Source organism: Sciurus vulgaris (genome assembly GCF_902686455.1).
Source record: "Sciurus vulgaris genome assembly, chromosome: 17".
Classification (NCBI taxonomy): domain Eukaryota; kingdom Metazoa; phylum Chordata; class Mammalia; order Rodentia; family Sciuridae; genus Sciurus; species Sciurus vulgaris.
In genome coordinates, this window is record NC_136478.1 from 43,969,397 (window position 1) to 43,987,837 (window position 18,441).

General features: G+C 44.4%; 2 long non-coding RNA genes across 3 annotated transcripts; one reads left to right on the top strand and one right to left on the bottom strand.

The window, feature by feature from the left end:
- Positions 1 to 3,140: 3,140 nt before the first annotated feature.
- Positions 3,141 to 12,420, bottom strand: LOC306648011. 2 transcript variants are annotated; one of them, XR_013760247.1, is made up of 3 exons: positions 12,124 to 12,420; positions 5,507 to 5,636; positions 3,141 to 4,967 (listed from the first exon to the last, which is right to left on the bottom strand). It is a non-coding gene; the product is annotated as an uncharacterized lncRNA (long non-coding RNA). The 2 variants fall into 2 exon arrangements; XR_013760248.1 differs by having other exon boundaries at positions 12,215 to 12,414.
- Positions 12,421 to 12,490: 70 nt separating this feature from the next.
- LOC306648010 lies at positions 12,491 to 16,598 on the top strand. Its single transcript, XR_013760246.1, has 3 exons — positions 12,491 to 12,642; positions 12,816 to 13,043; positions 14,187 to 16,598. It is a non-coding gene; the product is annotated as an uncharacterized lncRNA (long non-coding RNA).
- The last annotated feature ends 1,843 nt before the right edge of the window (positions 16,599 to 18,441 follow it).

Below are 18,441 nucleotides of genomic sequence, written 5' to 3' on the forward strand. Positions count from 1 at the left end.
GAGAGTATTTTCATAAATTCACTTGCCATATGTACATCTGCTTTGGTAAAGTATATGTTCATATCTTTTGCTCATGTTTATTGGGTTGTTTGTTTGCTTATGGTTGAATGTTTAAAAGTTCTTTGATACTCAGGATACAAGTCCTTTATCAGGTATGTGTTCTGCAAATATTTTTTCCAAGTCTGCAACTTTTAATCTTTTAACGGCCAATAAACTTTAAAGGTCTCCATCATCTTCAAAGCCCAGGAAATCTCATAGACCCACACAGACATGGCATCTAATGGATGGATTTTTAAGTGGTCAACACACACAGGTCTGAGGGTGGCGATGGAAGTGGGGAATGACAGCCGTGGAGAAAGCAGACGTGGAGGAGTCCACACCGCCCATCTTTCCTCCTGGAAGCCAAACAAATCACATCAACCTTTGGCACTCTCTTCTGCTGCTCCCTCTCTGAGAAGGGTTTGAAGGAATCTTCATCTTCTCCAAACCTGTATCTCAGTGGTGTGCAAGGTCCCTTGTCCTTGGGTTTAACAGGCCCAAGCCTCCCCTTGGATGTCCCCATGACTCCTAAAACCCACAGGGTCCCACATTGACCCCTGCTTCACCCAAAGCTGCTCTTGCTCTCAGGTCTCCACTTCAAGGTCCACACCCTCCAGGAGCCCTGAACCCTGAACCTCTCCCTGATGGCCCCACAACCACAGGGCAACCTCATGACCCATCCAGGCAGTGTCCTCTGCCCTGCCTCTCAGCCCCACTCTGCTCCAGCCCTGCCCTTGCCTGACACCTCTCATCCTGGGTACCCAGCTCTAGTCTGAAGCCACCACCTTCCCAGGATTTCTTTAGTCAACACCTAGAGAGGCAGCCTCCGTCCTGGACATTGAGCACACGGTGGTGACCTAGGTAAGCATACTGGATGTGAGGCACCTAACATGTTACCACTTCCCAGAATCCTGTTTGAGGCTGTGCTGCGCTCCGCTCTGGGCCTCAGCCCACTCCCACAGTACTTCCTGATCTACTCCAGCCTCTCAGCTCTCTAGAACGCTCAGAGCTCTGTCCGTCCCCAAATGACCCACCCCTGCTGCTTAGTTTCTACCATCCCGACCTAGTGAAGCGTCCACCTCCCGACGGAACTGAGAGCTCCCGATGCTGGGGACCGGGGCGGCCTTGGACACCTCGGAGCACAGGCTCAGTTCCATGAACTCTAATGACATGGGGAGCAAGAGTGAAGACCTGGGAGGCTGCGTAGCAGGGAGATGTTCGGGTCACGCTCTCTGCTCACCAGCTTCGCTCACACATGGGACACCGTGTGTCTGAAACCTATGAGCAGTGAGTGCGCGTCTCCTCTCCGGGTTCTGGTCCTCTGAGGATGCCGCCCTATTCTCCAGAATATAAAGAGGGCATTAAGGACGCTTTGCCTCTTCACGCACAGCTGGTGGTAGGCAGGGGGACGACGATGGAAGGCGAGCAGGCTCCAGCATCTCCCTCAGTGGGACCACGCAGGAGCAGTGAGCGCCACAGGACCCTGCAGGACACAGCAGGACACAGTAGGACCACTCCCCTGCCATGACAGGGCTCCCCAACTGGGATTCCTTATAGCCAGTGACAGCCAGGTATCAGTGCTGTTGGGGTCGGAGAAGCCTGAGAGGTTCAGAACAGCCAGAAGAGGCCCTGACCCAGTTAATGAAGCCGAGAAGATTGCGGTTTTCTATGAGGAGGCTTAGCTAGGATTTAAGAAGTAGCCTTTTTACAAACCACTTCTCAAAGTGAAACCACACATTCCTGAACTGACCAATCACGTGAGCACACAAGACCATTACACCAATCAGCATCTATGTTTGAGTGTCACTGTACCTCCAATCAGTTCTTAGAAGTAGAAAAATGGTATAGGAGGAGGGGCCTGCCTGGGTCTCCATGGCAATCCCTGGTGACTCTTCGGAACATCTGTGAAGTGCTAGTGATGCCAGATCCAGCTGCCCTACTGGTCATGTTTAAGGTGAGCAGAGAGCAGGAGGGGAGGGGAAGATGGGGACAGAGAAGTATATGGAGGGGGCACAGATTTAGGAGAACAGGGAAACTCTTCGAAGTGGATGGGGAAGTTGAAAGGACCAGGAAGCTGGTGGAGATAGGAAGAAGTGTTAGGGGGACACAGGGCATAAATTTGTAAGGGGACAGAGACGAGACTATAGATAATATGGGAAAAGGAGTTAGGGTTTACAGGTGGTCAAAGAAGGTCTTAGAGGAGCCACCTGGAGGTTTGGATGGGGCAACCAAAGAGTTTATGGTTGAGTAGTAAAGGGTTAGTGCAGGTCCAATAAAGGATTCATAGGGGAAAAATGGGGGAGACTATATAAGGATCAGTGAGAGCCTTATTTTATAGCAGGAGAGGTTTAAAGGGGGGAAATTTAATTTATAATGAAGGTTTTACAGATTAAAAGTGATGATGTGAGGATATTATTCACAATGTGTTTTACAGGGGGAAATTAGGCTGCTTTCAGGACAATGGCAGCATTAGAGGAACAAAATGCTATAAAGGATCAGTTGAGGTTTGGGGGAGTAAGGCTCATTAGAGGTAGGTGTTTGGGGTGGGGGAAAGTAGAAGGTGCCAAACAGAAACAAAGGAGAGAAACTTCAAAGTGATTGTAGAGGACTTGGAGGAAGTGTTAGGACCCAGGGAAATAGGTTACAGGGAGAGAGACAGATTATAGGCCCAGAAGGTGGGGCGCTCTAATGGACTGGAGGGATTTAAATAAGCATAGAGGATAGAGAGGACATAGTGGGAGTTACAGGAGTCCATGACAATTTGAAAGGGAGTCAATGAAGGTTTTACAGCAGCCAAGGAGAAAGGCACCAGGTAACAGGGAGGGAGTTGGAAGGAATGGCACAGTCCACAGCCACACTCACCTAACCTGCTCTCTGCCCCCAGGTGGTTGAATAAATGACCAGTAATCTCAAGGATGGCAGGAAACACAGGAAAAAATGAGCCCGATGACTATTTTTGCTTATCGATCCTGGCCCTCATTTTATTCTGGCCCCTAGGAATTCCAGCCTTAGTCTTTTCATACAAGGTGGGAATCCCCATGATGCCAATTCAGATCCTCCCTATCCCTCTTGACCTTGACCCTGACTCAGCTTCTTCCCTGTCCTCCCTCTTGTGCTGGGAGCCTGAGCTATGGTTGAGATGCCCACACTGGGTCCTTACAGTCCCATAGCTCACCCTCTTTGAGAACTCATTTCATGCTCATCTTTTCCTGTTTCCTCTCCCCTGAAACTCAGACGGCACGCCACAATCAATCAAGACAATATGATCAAGCAGACAAGACCTCTGAAATAACCTTCTACTTGAGCATCGCAGCCATTGTTTTGGCGGTGCTGCCAGTCTTCATTATAGCCCTCCTGTCAATAATAAGGTGAACTCATTCTTGCCACATGAACAAACCATCAAATACATGCAACAATGTAACTAAACCCTGTGTTTTAGTCAGCTTTTTGGTCACTGTGAGCTAAAGACCCAACAAGAACAACATAGACGAGGAAAAGTTTATCTGGGGTCCGTGGTTTCACAGGTCTCAGTCTATAGATGGCCAAATCTGTTGCTCTGGGCTCATGGTGAGATGGAAGAGTATGACAGAGGAATGTGTGGCAGGGAGGAAGCAGAGAGAGGGCTCTGTTCACCAGGGACCCCAGAGATGTACCTCGTGGAGACACACCCTGCCTGCCTGCACCTACCAGCCACTTAATCCACTCCAGTGGAGCAGCACACTGAATAGGTCAAGGCTCTCATAAGCCGATCGTTTCACCTCTCAACACCCTTGCATTGCCTCACGTGAGTTTGGGGAGACTCCGCATATCTATCTATACCATAACGACCTGGCAGTGAATACTATTTACTATTTATCATGAATGGGACACCTGCTCCTCAGTGTCTGGACAGGCAAATCATTTGAGATCAGAAAAATATATATATACATTCTTCCTACTTTTCCTCACTACTCAAACAACAGTCTGACACCAGAAAATATGGAGAGGCTTCTCCACACAACAACCAAGCAATTCTGACAGCTGATTCTCCAACACAATAATTGGGTGCCTAAATTCAATTCAAATCTGACTATTTGGAAAGCACACTTCTTCCTGGACCCTGGATATTCATGATGGAGACCAAGATTAAAGCTAAGGCTTTGCAGTAAAGAGCCATGTGTCCCAGCAGTGTACAACTAATATGGACACTGGGTGGAGACCTGGTCCAGGAGTTGGGAGGACAGGAGCTCCCTTGGGAGATGAGTTTTATCCCCTGCTGTGTACCATCACTGGTCAAAAAGAAAGGGATAGAGATGAGGGCACAATGGAGAGACCAGGAGTCATGGGTAAAGGGGGTACAGAGATAATTGGCTCTGTTGATCAGAGAGTTCTGGGACAACCACAGTACAAGGGAAGGAATAACACTTAACCAGAGCAGACGGGCATTCTGACAACATCGTGAAAAGTTTATTGCCTCACACTGAGGAGGGCAAGGAAGGATGTGATGGGGAATATCAGAACATTGGGGGTTTATTATGGTGAGCTTGTAGTGGGTTAAGGGATCATACTGAGACAGAGGAGCCATATCAGTACAAAGCCATGATGGGAAAGATTGGCTACCTCAGGGCAGATGGGCTGTTAAATGATTCACTAAGGGCTGTCAGTGACCTTTTTTAAGGTAAAGTGCAGACCAGATAGGAACAGCTGGGGTTGTCAGAGTGGATCACTGAGGGGTATTCTGGGCCAGTGGAGTATGGAGGATCACAGGAACAAGTCCAAAAGTAATTGCAGATTTTTAAACACTTGCCCCTGACAAGGAGATCTTATAAATGGCAGTGTGGATGGAACAAGAGGTCACTGCAGGTATTAGGGAGGGTCTTGGGTTGTGTCATGGGGCACATGTGTTCAAAGGCTCTCCTTCACGTTGAGGAGGATGCTTTCAGCTGCCCCTGCAGTGTTAAAGAGACATTGCATTTGGTTTAGCAAGTCAGGGGTATTAATGTGAAGAGTGTTAGTGGTATAGAGGGAGGTTAGTTGACCTTGGTGGACATATTGTCAAAAAGGGAAAGTCTTGCATGAGGTCACTTGGGGGTGATGGGGAACCGTTCAGGTTATCCTTGAATGTTAGTGAGGCATGTAATGGCTCTTTGTGATGATTCCTGGCAGGTCTGTTGGGATTTTGTAAAGGCTAATCAAGTGTTTATCATCAAAAGTTAGTAAGAAAATTCCCATGCTTAATAGCAGAAGACCGTCTCAGAGGACTGTCTGGCTAGGAGGCTGGTCAAGTTTGGGTCACTGTTTTGACTGTGTCTCATTTCCCTGCTGTGCGACTGGTGATTCTCTGCTCAAGTTCACCCTGAGGGCTTGGCAGCAGCTGGAGTGGTGTTCAGATATCATTCAGGAATAGGTACACTACTCATTTGCTAGGGTTCCCATTGCAAATATCAGAGACTAGTTGGGCTTAACCAACAGAACTGAAATTTCTTACCATAATGGAGACTGGCAGTCTAAGATCAAGGTGTCAGCAGGTTTGATTTCTTCTAAGGCCCATCTCCTTGGCTTGAGATGGATACCATCTTGCTGTGTCCCCATGCAGTCATCCCTGTTTTATCTGTGTCCTAAAATTTTATAAGAATACAATTCTTATTGGATTAAAGCCCACCCTACAAAATTCTAATTCAATTACCTCTTTAAAGGCCCTACCTACAATACAGACAATAGTCTGAGGTACTGGGACTTAGTGCTTCAACAAACTCATTTGGGGAGAGCATAACTCATCCCAGTGCATTCTTTTTACACCTGGGGACATGTTCCCAGAATTAGAAATAGGTTCTATAGACTAGGAGCAGTCATGTTTTCTGCATAGTGTTAAATACATTAATATTATTATGCAACCAGTTTCCAGAACCATTTTCATCTTTTCAAACTGAAATTCTGTACCTAGTAAACAACAAGCCCCTGTGTCCCCCATCCCTGAAATCCTGAGAGACACCATTCTACATTCTATCTCTAGGAATCTGACTACTCCTAGTACCTCACAAAATTGGAAACACACAATATTTATCTTTTTTGTGAATGGCTTATTTCTGCCCTGGAGATTCATCCATGCTGTGACATATATCATAATTTCCTTAAGACTGTATAATATTCCCATGCATGTATATATCACATTTTGTGTATCCATTCATGCATTAATAGACACGTAGTTCCTCCTACCTTTTGGCTACCACAAATAATGCTGCAATAAACATGAACATGGATGTGGAAGTATCTCTGATACCCTATTTTTAATTACATATATATGTGTGTGTGTGTATGTAGGATTGCTTAATCATATAATTATTCTCTTCTACAAAGAAATAGCTTATATTTTTCCATCTTTTTACATATTTTTGTACCACGGATTGAATCCACTGAGCCATATCCTCAGTACTTTTTTTATTTTGAGATAGGTTCTAAGTTACTTCGGCATCTCCGCATTGCTGAGTAGCCTCAAACTTTTTCAGCCTTCCACATCACCGGGATTACAGGCATGGACCATCACATCTGGCCCCATCATTTTGATTTTTAAACTCCACACGTGGCCATTAGTAACATGTGTTGGTTATAGATAGCATATATTCGGGCTTTACTTTTTAATCTTTACTTTTTAATACTTTTATCTTTTAACTAGTGTATGCCTCATATGTAATTCAATGATAAGGTCCAAATTAAATATACCATTTTCCTCTGTTCTGTTCAATGCGTGTATCTTAGTTCTCTCTTTCCTTTTTTTCAATCTCCCTTTCAATTGAATATTATCTTATTTCATTTTCTTCCTCCTCTGTTAGCTTATTGACTGTGCATCTTTGTTTCATCATTTTTGAGGCTGTGTAGTGTTTATAACTCTTGAAATTATCAGTTGTCTTTCAAGTAATATTGAGACACTTCATGTAGAGTTGGAAGGCACATTCACCGTGCACTGGTTAAACTTGTCTGTGTCTGGTGAGACACAACACTGCCACACACAGGTTACATGAAGTGCTCACAAGTAGGCAGCAAGGAACAACAGGAGCCTAAGAGTCATTGCCAAACAGTCTCCCGGGGCTCAGGAGAGCTGGCCTGGGTGGACACAGCCTTGTCTCTGTGTGCCCCAATTGCATCACAGAGGAGGAAGCCCAGAAAGCCCCTCCCTCCAGGTTTCATACCAGGAGGCACATGACTCAAGGGGACCAAGCATTGAAGGACATCCTGCTCCTGGGGGCGCTAGACAGAAGAGAAGCACAGGCTCTTCTGGTTAGGTGGTCCTCTCAGGACGCTGCAGTCCCAACACATGCTACAGTTATTCCAGAGAATGAAAGGCTAGAAAGGGAGAGACTGCATCAGAACCAGGCTTCTCAGAAACCTGTCATATGGCCCTGTCCAACAGTGTAGGAACCTTGGAGAATATATTTCCGTTTTCCACTCCCAACCTTTGTGCTTTCGTTTCATACATTTTGTCCATGTATATTACATGCCGTACCACAATCTTCTGCTTTAAATTGAATGAGAATCTTTTTAAAGATATTGTAATAAATTTAAATGTGGATATACTTATTCCCATTCCAGTGCTCTTCATTCCCTTTCATAGATTCAAATCTGACATCTTTATCCTGCTACTTGGAGAGATTTTGAAACTTTTTTTTTGTAATGCAGATCTGCTGACAATGAATTCTTTCAGGGTTTGTATATTTGAAAGTGTCTTTTCTTTTTTTCCTCATTTCTGAAAGATATGTTTGCCAAGTTGACTTTTTAGTTCTTCCAGTACCTTGAAGATGTGCTCCACTGTTTTCTTATTTGTCTTGCTTCCAATTAAAAATGTGCTGGAATTGTCTCTTGTAAAGGGCCTTTTCCCTCTGCTGCTTTTAAGATTTTCTTATTATCACTAATTTTGAGAATTTGATCACCACATATAGTGGACTCTCAGGCATGGGATTCATTGGGTTATTAGACTTGGAGGGGATATAATTTTCATCTTCATTGGAATATTTTGTCAATATTTCTTCAAATATCTTTCTGTATTTCCCTTTTCCTTTGGGGATTCCTATTACATGTGTATTAGGCAGGTGGAAGTTCTCCCACAGTTCACTGATACTATTTTCAGTCTTTTCCTTTCATTATTCTTTTTCAAAAATTTCCTCTCAATGTTTCAATTAGAGTAGTTTTTATTTCTATGTGTTGTTATGAGTTGGATTTAGGGATATCTGCTGAAATGCTCATGGTTATGCAAAGCTGCAATGTTCAGAGGTGAAAGATAGGATGATGAGAGTTGTAACCTCCTCAGTGGATTAATCCACTTGATAGATTCATAATTTCAATGGACTACTGGATGGTAACTGTAGACAAGGGGGCATGACTAGAGGAGGTTCGCATGACTGGAGGGGGTGTATCCCTGGGGATTCTATCTTGTCTGGCACCTGTTGTCAAATGTGCTTACTCCCTCTCTCCTTCCTGACCTGCCTCAGCTGAGCAGCTTTCTTCTTAATACCCTCCTGCCATGACTTTCAACCTCACCTCAGAACCAGGTCATGGTGCTAGTTTACCATGGACTGACAGCTTTGAATACATGTTTCCTCCTCCAAGTTGTTCTCATCAGGTATTTTGAGCACACGGATAAAAAGATGAATAACACATAATGCCTTCATTAACGTCTGCAAGAATCGTTATCATTCCTATCCATCCTTCTTTTCACTTCATATGTTGAGTTTTCACTGCCAGAAGTTAAGGTGGAGATACATGTATTTTTTTCTTTCATTCTTCCACATAAATGTTTAATATTCTCTAGCAATTGGTTCATATGGAATATAGATATAACAGCTGTTTTAATATCTTTGCCTCCAATTCTATCATCTATGTACATTCAGGCTTATTGAGAACTTGCTGACTATCCTCATCATTATGAGTCATATTCCCGTTTCTTTACATGCCTTGTGATATTTTACTGATACCGTTTTCTTTTTTCTTTTTTTTTTTTTTAACAGTGCTGGGGATTGAACCCAGGACTTCCCACACGCTAAGCAAGTATTTCAATACTGAACCACATCCCAAGCTCTGCTGACAGATAATGTTAATTTCATATTCTTGGGTTCTGGAATCTATGCATTTCTAGACATATTCTTGAAAATTCTTTCTTGAACGCATCTAATAGCTTAATTCTTCCAATCTCTTTCTCTTCCTTCTCTCTCTATATATATATTTTTTCAATATTCTTGTACAGGGAACTGAACCCAGGAGGACTTAACCACAGCTACATCCCCAGCACTTTTTTACATTTTAGTTAGAGACAGGGTGTTGCTGAGGTGCTTAAGACCTCACCAAGTTTCTGATCCCCTGACCTCATACTCCCAAGCTTCTAGAATTACAGGCCTGCACCACCACACCTGGTGCTTTTAATCTTTTTTTAGTCAGTTTCAGAAAAAGATTTAGTCTAGGGTTAATCTCTCCTTGTTACTGAAGTAAGAATCTCCTCTGATGCCCACTGAATTATAAGGTTTTCCAGGTTGGTAGGTGGGATTATCCATGTTCCTCGGCCATCTGTGGGCTCTGAAGACTGTTCCCCTTACTATTTTCAAATGTCCCCTCCTCTACACTCAGGCTGTTTCCTCCCACACATACATATATCATTACATACTCTGCTGAATGCTGGTGGGGAACCCTCTGAACCTGTGAAGTTTTCTTCCAGTCCTGTTCTTTCCTCTCCAGGACTACAAAACTGGCCTGGCTTCTATGTACTCCTAACTCCTGCTTCTCAATTTAAGAAAGATGTGGTCTGCATGGCCTACAGAGGGTCACAATCCTTATTTGCTGGATATGCATAGTTTTCAAGACTGTTTTATACATTATAGCCCATTTTTCAAACTCATTCAGACCATGTATTTGATCCCTATTATTCCATTTTAAGCAGAAGTGTAAGTGGCCATACATTTTTAATCGGTTTTTATTAAACAATTTTTATCATTCTCTTTTCTGCAATACTTTTTACAATTTAAGAGACGTCTAAGATCTTATTATAAAATGGGTGCAAGTATAAGAAAAAGATGTAAATTAATCAGATTTAGGAACAACCAGGCTAGAGTAGATAGGCTGGGCTATAGCCCTAGGTACATGGGAACCTGAAAGAGCATCTAACTACATTCTCCTTTCACAGTATGTGGTGGGTTTTCTCTTAGGAGATGAAGGCCTCTCAGGCATAGGGGGTAAAGTCAGATACTAGGCCACCCAAGAATAACAAGAGTCTACCACGACCACATTCTCTGACCATCAGGTATATTTAACATGCAGTCATATCACACATAAAATACAATGTATGTAGCCAGAATGTTAAAAATGTATATTTTGTTGACCTTGGAGTGTAGCTAAGTGGTGAGCACTTGCCTAGCATGCTGGTTTAATTCCCAGCCTCACAAAAGAATAAATAATAAAAAAAAGTTTCCTCTAGAAATTGGTGTTATGCTTCTTCAAAGCTCACTAACATGTGGGCAATGAACCAAAAAGGGAACACAAGTATGCCCGTTCATAATGTATGTGACTAATAGCCTTTGAAAGCAGAATGCTTGCTTGGAGAGTTGAATTTTTTTTTTTTTCAAATAGGTACTTAATTGGATAAAGAGTAAAGTGTTGGGTTGTGTGGTAAAACTATTCAGTTCTGGAATGAATTTTGAAACCCTCATTCAAAGTAGCTGTGTCAATTGGCATGCCACTAACACTGCATGAGAATTTGTTGTTCTACATCAGGAATTGTCAGTGTTTTAGATTTCAGCTATTCTAAAAGAAAACTAGTGGTATCCCATTATTGTTTTAATTAACAACTCCCTGATGAAATTATATTGATATCTTGCCATATATTTATGTGCCATATATGTCATTTTTGCTGAGGTATCTGTTCATATCTTTTACCCATTTGTTTTATTGGTTGTTTCTTATTATTGAATATTAAGAATTCTTGGATATTCAAGATACAAAGCCTTTACCAAGTATGTGTTTTGCAAATATTTTTCCAAATCTGTGTCTTTCATTCTTTAATGGCCAATACATTTTAAAGGTCTCAGTCATCTTCAAAGCCCCCATAAAAGCTCATAAACCCATGCAGATATGGTATTTAACTGATGGATTTTTAAGTGGTCAACACACACAGGACTGAGGGTGGCGATGGAAGTGGGGAATGACAGCCGTGGAGAAAGCAGACGTGGAGGAGTCCACACCGCCCATCTTTCCTCCTGGAAGCCAAACAAATCACATCAACCTTTGGCACTCTCTTGTGCTGCTCCCTCTTTGAGAAGGGTTTTGAAGGAATCTTCATCTTCTCCAAACATGTATCTTAGTGGTAAGTAAGGTCCCTAGACCTTGGGTCCAACAGGCCCAAGCCTCCCCTTGGATGTCCCCATGACTCCTAAAACCCACAGGGTCCCACATTGACCCCTGTTTCACCCAAAGCTGCTCTTGCTCTCAGGTCTCCATTTCAAGGTCCACACCCTCCAGGACCCCTGAACCCTGAACCTCTCCCTGATGGCCCCACAACCACAGGGCAACCTCATGACCCATCCAGGCAGTGTCCTCTGCCCTGCCTCTCAGTGCCACTCTGTTCCAGCCCTGCCCTCGCCAACACCTCTCATCCTGTCCCACACCTCTCATCCTACCTTAACCTCCCACCTGGGTACCCAGCTCTAGTCTGAAGCCACCACCTTCCCGGGATTTCTTTAGTCAATACCTAGAGAGGCAGCCTCCGTCCTGGACATTGAGCACACGGTGGTGACCTAGGTAAGCATACTGGATGTGAGGCACCTAACATGTTACCACTTCCCAGAATCCTGTTTGAGGCTGTGCTGCGCTCCACTCTGGGCCTCAGCCCACTCCCACAGTACTTCCTCATCTACTCCAGCCTCTCAGCTCTCCAGAACGCTCAGAGCTCTGGCCCGTCCCCAAATGACCCAGCCCTGGTGCTTAGTTTCTACCATCCCGACCTAGTGAAGCGTCCACCTCCGACGGAACTGAGAGCTCCCGATGCTGGGGTCCGGGGCGGCCTTGGACACCTCGGAGCACAGGCTCAGTTCCATGAACTCTAATGACACGGGGAGCAAGAGTGAAGACCTGGGAGGCTGCGTAGCAGGGAGATGTTCGGGTCACGCTCTCTGCTCACCAGCTCCGCTCAGACATGGGACACCGTGTGTCTGAAACCTACGAGCAGTGAGTGCGCGTCTCCTCTCCGGGTTCTGGTCCTCTGAGGATGCCGCCCCATTCTCCAGAATATAAAGACGGCATTAAGGACGCTTTGCCTCTTCACGCACAGCTGGTGGTGGGCGGGAGGACCTCGGAAGGCGACCCACGCGGGAGCAGTGAGCGCCGCAGGACCCTGCAGGACCCGGGACCGGTCGCCTCGCCGCTGGCGCACTCGTGACGTCAGAGGCGGGCGCCACACTTGAAAGAGGGTGCGGGAGGCTCGGCCGCGGCGGGACCAGGGAAGGGAGCAACCTGTGAATGTTCCCAAGAACCAAGAGCCCTGAAAAAAATTTGAATTTGATGCAAAATTCACTCGTTTATTACTTATTCGCATGAAGAATTCTGGGCTACATGAGGTCCAGGCCTTGCCATGACAGGGCTCCCAAGCAGGTACGCACTGTAGACAGTGATAGCCAGGTGGTCACGGCCATTGAGTCTGGGGAAGACAAGCTCTGAGCATCCAGAAGAAACCCTTACACTAAGGAAGCAAGTAGGGAAGGGGTTCTCTGGTGAGAAGGTTTAGCTCAGGTCAAGAACATGAAGCCTATTTATTCGTTTTGAAGAGGAAAGCCCAGAATCCTTAATTGACCAATCACATGAGTGCACAACGCGATTACACCAATCAGCGTCTATGTTTGAGTGTCTTTGCGCCTCGAAGCAGCCAATAGGAGTAGAACAACGGGATAGGAGGTGGGGCCTGCCTGGCCTCACAACAATCCCTGGTGACGCCTGCGATCTTCTGTGGAGTCCTAGTAATGCCAGATCCAGCTGCCCTACTGGTCATGTTTAAGGTGAGCAAAGGGGAGGAGGAAAGGAGGATGAAGGGAACAGGTGTTCGTTACAAGTGGATATAAAAGTATTTGGAGAGTCACAGTTTAGGAGAACAAGGAAGCTGCTCTAAATAGTTGGAGAAGAAAAGATCAGGAAGCTGGTGGGGGTAGGAAGGAGGTGTTAGAGGAACACATGGTACGAATTCGTAAGGGAACAAAGAAAATCTGTTGAGAAAAGGGAAGCTGGGCTCCTTGTAATCCCAGCGACTTGGGAGGTTGAGGCAGGAAGATGGCGAGTTTAAAGCTAACCTTAGCCACTTAGGTGAGGCATTAAGCAACTTAGTGAAACCCTTTTTTAAAATGAAAAATATAAACAACTGGGGAGGCGACTCCATAGGTAACTGCCCCTGGATTTGATTCCCAGTACGGAAAAAAATAAAGAAGCCAGGGTTGGGGGTCAGTTTACAGGTAATCAAAAAAATCTTAGAGGAGCCACCTGATTATTTGGATGGGGCAAACAAGTAGTTTATGGATGAACAGTAAAGGGTTAGAGCAGGACCACTGAAGGATTCACATGGAAAAGTGGGGGAGATTGTAAAAGGGTCAGTGAGAGCATTATAGCAGAAGTTTAGAAGGAAACAATTTACAATGAAGATTTGTAAGATAAAAAGTGATAATGTGAGGATATTATTCACAGTGTGATAATTTTATAAGGGAAAAGAAAAGGCTCCTTTGAGGACAATGGCAGCATTAGAGGAACAAAATGCTATAAGGGATCAGTTGAGGTTTGGGGAGTAAGGCTCATCAGAGGCAGGGATTTGGGGTGGGGGTAAGTAGAAGGCGCCAAATAGAAACAATGGAGAGAAGCTTCAAAATGCTTGTAGAGGACTTGGAGAAAGTGTTAGGACCCAGGGAAATAGGTTACAGGGAGAGAGACAGATTACAGGCCCAGAAGGTGGGGCGCTCTAATGGACTGGAGGGATTTAAACAAGCATAGAGGGTAGAGAGGACACAGTGGGAGTTACAGGAGTCCATGACAATTTGAACGGGAGTCAGTGAAGGTTTTACAGCAGCCAAGGAGAAGGGCTCCAGGTAACAGGGAGGGAGTGGGAAGGAATGGCACAGTCCACAGCCACACTCACCTAACCTGCTCTCTGCCCCCAGGTGGTTGAATAAATGACTCATGAGAGCAGTGATGACGACACAGAAAATGATGCGTCCAGCGACCACTTTGTCATAGCACTCGTGGCCCTCTTATGCTGCTGCCCACTAGGCCTTCCATCCATACTCTGTTCTTACTGGGTGGGAACCTGCGTGATGCCAATCCTCATCCTCCCTCTCCCTCTTGACCCTGACCCTGACTCAGCTTTTTTCCTCCCTCTTGTGCTGGGAGCCTGAGCTATGGTTGAGATGCCCACATTGGGTCCTTACAGTCCCATAGCTCACCCCCTTTGAGAACTCATTTCATGCTCATCTTTTCCTGTTTCCTCTCCCCTGAAACTCAGACGATACGCTACAATCAAGCCAAACAATATGACAAGGCAGCCAGGACCTCTGATATAGCCTACTGCTTGGCCATCACAGGCATTATTTTGGCCCTGTTGCCGGTCCTCATTGTAGTCCTCATATCATTGATGATAAGGTGACCTCCTTCTTGCCACATGAACAAACCATCAAATACATGCAACAATGTAACTAAACCCTGTGTTTTAGTCAGCTTTTTGGTCACTGTGAGCTAAAGACCCAACAAGAACAACATAGACGAGGAAAAGTTTATCTGGGGTCCGTGGTTTCACAGGTCTCAGTCTATAGATGGCCAAATCTGTTGCTCTGGGCTCATGGTGAGATGGAAGAGTATGACAGAGGAATGTGTGGCAGGGAGGAAGCAGAGAGAGGGCTCTGTTCACCAGGGACCCCAGAGATGTACCTCGTGGAGACACACCCTGCCTGCCTGCACCTACCAGCCACTTAATCCACTCCAGTGGAGCAGCACACTGAATAGGTCAAGGCTCTCATAAGCCGATCGTTTCACCTCTCAACACCCTTGCATTGCCTCACGTGAGTTTGGGGAGACTCCGCATATCTATCTATACCATAACGACCTGGCAGTGAATACTATTTACTATTTATCATGAATGGGACACCTGCTCCTCAGTGTCTGGACAGGCAAATCATTTGAGATCAGAAAAATATATATATACATTCTTCCTACTTTTCCTCACTACTCAAACAACAGTCTGACACCAGAAAATATGGAGAGGCTTCTCCACACAACAACCAAGCAATTCTGACAGCTGATTCTCCAACACAATAATTGGGTGCCTAAATTCAATTCAAATCTGACTATTTGGAAAGCACACTTCTTCCTGGACCCTGGATATTCATGATGGAGACCAAGATTAAAGCTAAGGCTTTGCAGTAAAGAGCCATGTGTCCCAGCAGTGTACAACTAATATGGACACTGGGTGGAGACCTGGTCCAGGAGTTGGGAGGACAGGAGCTCCCTTGGGAGATGAGTTTTATCCCCTGCTGTGTACCATCACTGGTCAAAAAGAAAGGGATAGAGATGAGGGCACAATGGAGAGACCAGGAGTCATGGGTAAAGGGGGTACAGAGATAATTGGCTCTGTTGATCAGAGAGTTCTGGGACAACCACAGTACAAGGGAAGGAATAACACTTAACCAGAGCAGACGGGCATTCTGACAACATCGTGAAAAGTTTATTGCCTCACACTGAGGAGGGCAAGGAAGGATGTGATGGGGAATACCAGAACATTGGGGGTTTATTATGGTGAGCTTGTAGTGGGTTAAGGGATCATACTGAGACAGAGGAGCCATATCAGTACAAAGCCATGTTGGGAAAGATTGGCTACCTCAGGGCAGATGGGCTGTTAAATGATTCACTAAGGGCTGTCAGTGACCTTTTTTAAGGTAAAGTGCAGACCAGATAGGAACAGCTGGGGTTGTCAGAGTGGACCACTGAGGGTATCCTGGGTGGCCAGGACAGTATGGAGAACCACAGGAACCAGTCCAAAAGTAATTGCTTAGGGGGTGGGAGGTGTAGCTCAATGATAGCTTGCCTAGCACATGTGAGGCCCTGAGTTTGATGTCAGCACCACATATGAATAAATGAAATAAAGGCATAAAAAAAGTAATTGCAGACTTGTAAACAATGGTCCAAGTCAAGGCTGTGTGGATGGAACAAGAGGTCACTGCAGGTGTTAGGGAGGGTCTTGGGTTGTGTCATGGGAAACACGTGTCCTCACTGAGAATCAGTGAAGTCTTTCACGCACGTTTGGGCAGCTGCCCCTGCAGTGTTAAGGAATCTGACTACTCCTGGTACCTTATAAAATTGGAAACACACAGTATTTGTCTTTTTTGTGACTGGCTTATTTTCACTTAGTATCCTGTCCTGGAGATTCATCCATGTTGTGACATATATCAGAATTTTCTTATTATTAAGACTGGATAATATTCCCTTGTATGTATATATCACATTTTGTTTATCCATTCATGCATTAATAGACACGTAGTTCCTCCTACCTTTTGGCTACCATGAATAATGCTTCAACAAACATGAACATGGATGTGGAAATATCTCTTAGACATCCTATTTTTAATTATATATTTAGAAGTAGGATTGCTTGATCATATATAATTCTCTTCTAACGAAGGTATAGTTAACCTTTTTCATTTTTTTCCATATCAGGGATTGAATCCACTGAGCTACATCCTCAGTCCTTTTTACTTTTTATTTTGAGACAGGGTCTCACTAAGTTACTTTGGCATCTCCGCATTTCTGAGTAGCCTCAAACTTTTTCAACCTTCCACATCACCGGGATTACGGGCATGGACCATCACATCTGGCCCCATCATTTTGATTTTTAAACTCCACATGTGGCCATTATTTAACATGTATTGGTTATGGATAGCATATACTTGGGCTTTACTTCTTAATCTTTACTTTTTTAATACTTTTATCTTTCAATTAGGGTGTTTAGGCCACATGCCTCATATGCAATTAATGATATGGTTCAAATCAAATATACCATTTTCCTCTGTTCTGTTCAATGCGTGTATCTTTAGTTCTCTTTCCTTTTTTCAATCTCCCTTTCAATTGAATATTATCTTATTTCATTTTCTTCCTCCTCTGTTAGCTTATTGACTGTGCATCTTTGTTTCATCATTTTTGAGGCTGTTGTAGTGTTTATAACTCTTGAAATTATCAGTTGTCTTTCAAGTAATACTGAGACACTTCATGTAGAGTTGGAAGGCACATTCACCGTGCACTGGTTAAACTTGTCTGTGTCTGATGAGACACAACACTGCCACACACAGGTTACATGAAGTGCTCACAGTAGGAACAAGAGGAGCCTAGGAGTCATTGCCAGTCTCCCGGGGCTCAGGAGAGCTGGCCTGGGTGGACACAGCCTTGTCTCTGTGTGCCCCAATTGCACCACAGAAGAGGAAGCCCAGAAAGCCCCTCCCTCCAGGTTTCATACCAGGAGGCACATGACTCAAGGGGACCAAGCACTGAAGGACATCCTGCTCCCTGGGCCTAGACAGAAGCACAGGCTCTTCTGGTTAGGTGGTCCTCTTAGGATGCTGCAGTCCCAACACATGCTACAGTTATTCCAGAGAATGAAAGGCTAGAAAGGGAGAGACTGCATCAGAACCAGGCTTCTCAGAAACCTGTCATATGGCCCTGTCCAACAGTGTAGGAACCTTGGAGAATATATTTCCGTTTTCCACTCCCAACCTTTGTGCTTTCGTTTCATACATTTTTGTCCATGTATATTACATGCCGTACCACAATCTTCTGCTTTAAATTGAATGAGAATCTTTTTAAAGATATTGTAATAAATTTAAATGTGGATATACTTATTCCCATTCCAGTGCTCTTCATTCCCTTTCATAGATTCAAATCTGACATCTTTATCCTGCTACTTGGAGAGATTTTGAAACTTTTTTTTGTAATGCAGATCTGCTGACAATGAATTCTTTCAGGGTTTGTATATTTGAAAGTGTCTTTTCTTTTTTTCCTCATTTCTGAAAGATATGTTTGCCAAGTTGACTTTTTAGTTCTTCCAGTACCTTGAAGATGTGCTCCACTGTTTTATTTGTCTTGCTTCCAATTAAAAATGTGCTGGAATTGTCTCTTGTAAAGGGCCTTTTCCCTCTGCTGCTTTTAAGATTTTCTTATTATCACTAATTTTGAGAATTTGATCACCACATATAGTGGACTATTTCTCTTGGGCATGGGATTCATTGGGAACTTGGACTTGGGATTTTATAATTTTCATCTTACTTGGAATAGTTCTTCATATGTTGGAAGTTCCCTCACACTTCAATGACACTTTTTTCAATCTTTTTTTTTTTTTTTTTTGGTTGTGCTGGGGATTGAACCCAGGACCTAGTG